Source organism: Acinonyx jubatus, chromosome B2 (genome assembly GCF_027475565.1).
Source record: "Acinonyx jubatus isolate Ajub_Pintada_27869175 chromosome B2, VMU_Ajub_asm_v1.0, whole genome shotgun sequence".
Classification (NCBI taxonomy): domain Eukaryota; kingdom Metazoa; phylum Chordata; class Mammalia; order Carnivora; family Felidae; genus Acinonyx; species Acinonyx jubatus.
In genome coordinates, this window is record NC_069385.1 from 126455301 (window position 1) to 126460262 (window position 4962).

At 46.3% G+C, this 4962-nt stretch overlaps 1 non-coding gene across 1 annotated transcript; it reads left to right on the top strand.

The window, feature by feature from the left end:
• The first annotated feature begins 1540 nt into the window (after window positions 1-1540).
• LOC113593987 (small nucleolar RNA SNORA70) lies at window positions 1541-1674 on the top strand. Its single transcript, XR_003414363.1, has one exon. It is a non-coding gene; the product is annotated as a small nucleolar RNA SNORA70 (small nucleolar RNA).
• The last annotated feature ends 3288 nt before the right edge of the window (window positions 1675-4962 follow it).

Sequence of the window (4962 nt, forward strand, 5' to 3'; positions counted from 1 at the left end):
TTCTTGGTGTAGGAAATGCTTTCTCCTGTGTTTTGAGTGCTTATCATTTCTTCAGCTGCTGCTATATTTATAGCCTGGCCTCAGTAACTGTGATATCCTTTAATCTAGAAAGCTACTAACAGTTTGTATGAAGTACTTAACAAACAAAAGCAGCTCATTCTGTTATGAAATGTATTTGTGTTCTTTCTGTATACTTGCTGATATTTTACTGTGCACTTTAGTTGCATACTTTTTATTTATTTAAAAAGTTTTTTTTTACATTTATTTATTTTTGATAGAGACAGAGCACAAGTGGGGAACGGGCAGAGACAGAAGGAGACATAGAATCCAAAGCAGGGTCCAGGCTCTGAGCTGTCAGCACAGCGCCTGATGCAGGGCTCAAACTCACAGACCGTGAGATTATGCCCTGAGCCGAAGTCGGACGCTTAACCAACTGAGCCACCCAGTTGCCCCTAGTTGCCTTTTTAAGTACCATATTCTTAGAATATGTAGACCAACCTTCCTTAGCCTTTTTTTCTTTTGATCTTATATCACCCTTTGCAAAATATAGAAACATTTCTCCCTACTCCTCCTGTCCCCAGTAGTAATATTTATCTATAGGCTTTCCTTGTGGAAGGAGTATATTTATTCTACAGACAGCTATGGATAAAATCTCTTCATTAGGGTCTTTTAAATTGTTTTCTTCCAGTGGATTTTGTTTTGTTTGAAAAAAAAAACCGAAATAATATTTTCAACCTTTGGAAGTAAAAGATACATCTGTAGTTGCTAGCTTTTTGTTTGAACTTGAAGTTGTTTGAACCTGGCAGGAGGAGAAAGCTTTAGATAGTGCCCACTCCTGTCTTGTCTTAGCAGGTGTCCAACATCTGTTCAGTCACTCAGGCCCCAAACCTGGGAGCCCTCCTGGACTCCCCTGACACCCTGTCTCCACTTCACATTCAATTACCAAGTCCTGTTGACTCTATTTTCTTTTTTAGGTCTTGTTCTGTTCTTAATGTACACACTGATGGGGTCTAGTAGTTGGGAGACATGACACCTATACTCTGTAGGTACTTGTGGAAATGACTCTACATGGGAGGTGCACAGTTTTTACCAAGTTTGTCTACCTACCTTCTGATTTGTTATGTGGCCCTGTTAAAGTGATAAACTATTATACTAGCTAGCTCTCTGTAGTAGTTTGTCATTGCTCCATAACTACCTAAGACGCAGTGCCTTAAACAATAATTTATGTATCACATACCTGAGGGTTGGCTGCAGCTGACTGATCTAAGCGAGACCTGGCTGGGAGGCTCAGCCGGGCGTCTCTGCTCCACATGTCTCCCACCTCCTTGGGAGAGCAGCCGAGCCGAAGCAAGTTCTTTTCAGGGTGATGTTGACTCTACTTTGCAACTCTCACCGTCCTAGGTCAAGTCACTACCATCTCTTTCCTGGATTAGTGTTCAATCTAACCCTTCCCCCACCCCCCAAAAAAGTTGGTGTCACTGCATCTCTCCCAGTCTAGTCCCCTTACAACAATGTTACCTTTTAGAAATACAAACATCATCTGCAGCCAATTAAGCCGACTGTGCTCTTTCCCCACAGGGGCCCAGTATGCAATGGCCGCACGCAGTAGCCTCCTTGGTAGTGTATGAAGCCTGTTGATTGTATGGGTTGCCCTAAGGGGCCTTGGGGACAGCCCTTTCCAGTGGACATTGATGTCTGACCTCATGCTATCTCCAATCCAGGCTCCAGACAGGTATGCAGGGTACCTTTGGAAAGGCCCAGGGCACAAAGGCCAGGGCCATCGTTGGCCGAGTCATCATGTCCATGCATAGCAGGTTGCAGAACAAGAAGCACATGATTGAGGCCCTATGTAAGGCCAGGTTCAAGTTCCCTGGCTGCCAGAAGATCCACATTTCCAAGAAGTGGGGCTTTACTAAGTTTAATGTGGATGAATTTGAAGAAATGGTGGCTGAAAAGTGGCTCATCCCAGATAGGGATCATCAAACACATCCCTAATTATGGCCCCTTGGACAAATGGTGGGCTCTGCACTCATGAGAACCTTGGCACCACCCATCCCTTTCCATGCCCACCCATAAATCCTACTTCCTGTCCAAAAACACAAATACAAATATCATCCTGCTGAAAAACTTCAGTAGCTTCTTAGAGCCTCAGGCCAAGGCTCCCACAGCCTTCAGCAGAGAGGTTCCTGCCTTTTGACTCATCTTTGCCTGTCAGCCATCCTGGGCTTCCTTTGGTTCCTTGCATAGCACTTTCCTGCCTTGATTCAGGGCTTTGCATATGCTGTTCCTCCCGCCTAGAGAGCTCCTCTCCACATCCTTTGTCCAGCCAACTCCTCATTTAATCTTAAATTTAGATCCCCCTGACCTCAGGGAGGGTTTTCCAGATACACCCCATCAGCTCCTAGAGTACCTCTATGTCACCCTTTGTAACATTCCTCAGACTGGTCCTTTCTCATTCCATTTGCCCCCTGGACTGCAAGCTCTGTGAGGTCAGGGGCCGTGTCTAGTTCACTGGTCTCCCCCTGGCACCTGCACCGCCGGCTCGCAGGCAGTGCTGAATGAACGAAAAGATCAGCAAAAGGGGTGGGTGGGAAAGGTCTGCCAATGAGCCGGGATGATCAAGATCTTGTTTTTCACACCTGCAGATTTGGGGGTCGGACCAGGTAGGCTCTACCGCCAGCCAACTGTGACACTTTATTTTCTCTGTAGACTCACCCCAGCCTGTTACCTTTGCTCCTGAATGCCGGATTGCACTACTGGTTGTATTTGGGGCTGGACATGGTGGGTGAGGCTATGAATGAAGGGAGTTAAAAAGGTAACTGCTGTTGGTGGCAGGGCAGAGTAGAAGGTGAAGTCAGCTACGTCAAATCCATGATCTCCTTTTAGTTTCACAGTCCAGAGAATAAGAGCCATCAGAACAACATAGCCATGCACTTGGTCATACGAAGTTTCCTGGATATTAAAGCATGAGAGCCAGACCAGCCAAGTGTTCTCTCTGAAGGTCTAGAAAATAGCCGTGTTTGGCCAATGGTTTCACCTCAGGAGAAGTTAACTCATAGTGGCATTTCCCATTTGCTAAATGCAGACACTGGAAAGTGATCTCCAGACCCCAGCCTGAATTCCTCCTTCAGAACAGCTGAGCACACTAGAGGTCCGTGAGGCTGAGTGTGATGTGGGACCCAGTCAAGCACGTGGAACGCTGAACTCTTTCAGATATCACAACCATGGGCATGTCCCTTTAGTCAAAGCTCTAGAGTCAACCCTGGGTCCTCTGATTTGGGGACTGACTAGTGTAAGGCTCTGCCTGCCTTACCTGTACCTGAAGTACAGGTTCAAGACCCGTCTGTGGATTGTGTGTGACACAATTCTTTCAAGTCTTTCCATATATTCCTAATGCATAGTTAGTATTATTTGAGTTACAAAAATTAGCCCTATTTTTAAGGCTTGGCATGTTCAAAGGCATTCATGAGCTTTAATTAACACAAAAGGGACCTGCTGTTAAGGCCTGTAGAACAAAGTTAAGTTTGCTTGGTCCACTGTGTTTGTGACTAAAATCTGGGGGGAAGTCTCCTATGGAGCTGATACCCTACTGGTAACTTGACACTTCTAGAGGAGAGGTTCAACTCTAGACTTAGGATTCCAAGTAGCAGCTGCTTTAATTATAAATCAGAGGTGACATCCATTAGCTACCCCCATTGTTGGGTGCAACGGTTGCTGAATGACTATATTTTCTACTGATGCAGAGTAGAAAAACTGATCCAGAGCTGCACATCCCAGGGCTGGGGGACTCTGCTCGAGGACAGTCAGCTGAAGGGGGAAAGGACATTACCCACATCACCTACATTCACCCTCTGCTCCATGCTGCAGCCCTAACACTGCTGGGCCGGTGACAGATCCCAGACCCACCAAGGTGCAGGTGTACAAGACTATCCATGGGCAAAAGCTTTCTGAAGTCACAGGATGTACTGCCCATCAGAACGAGCACACTGTTAATCTATTTTGAATCCACTGTTACCACAAAATCTGCAATCTGTGGGTGAGAAGGGCAGACATGATCTTTTCCCATGCAAGAGGATGTGGATCTAGACTGTTCCTGTTTGACTCACATGACTGTAAGAATTAAAGTGACGGGGCAGTGGGTCAGTGGCAGGGTCAGTGACACCGTCACAGCGATTCTGTGATCCGTAAATATTTATATGAGTCTGTTCCAAACCGAAACACCTAAGTAATGAATTCACTTTGTGTTGTTTACAAAGGTGAAAAATCACTTGGATAGTATCTGGGTCCCCCATAAAATCCCCGGAAATCAAGGAAGTTACTTAATACCTTCCTTTTATGTTTTGAACTGATGTGTTTCCAGGGATAAATGCACACAAATATCTCCATTACCTGCAACATACTCAAAAGGCAGAGTTTCCCCAAACTGGCTAAGAAATGTTAAAAACACTAAGGGATCTTTAAAAATGCAGATATAAATGATCATGCCTCACCTCTCACTAAGAATCTGAGGGGGAGGGAGATGCCGAGAAATTTTCTAGATGCTTCTGGAAGCCAGCTTTCAGGAGCAGTGCTGCGAGTGGCCCTTCCTCAGCCTCCCTGTGCACTGAAGGAATCCAGATGTGCTAGACTGAAGATTCCGATTCGGAAGATTTGGGATGGGGCTGGAGATTCTGCATTTGAAACAAGTTTGCAGGTGGGGCTGATGGTGTCTTGTTTGCACGTGTGTGGCCACCTGTGGGCCACCTTTGCTGTTGTATCAGGCCCAGGTATAAACCACAGGATGTGCCCTCCACCCCTTTGAGCCTGTCCTATTCTCTGCTGCCCTCCCAAATCTTGGGTGCTGAGACTTCGACCTTCACTAAGGGAGGGCTCAGCTCAGGTTGGGACCCTCCCTCCGGGTCCCCACTGCCCTCTGCAGGACCTGCCTTGGCAGGAAGAAATGCATTCATCGTGAGGAGTGTA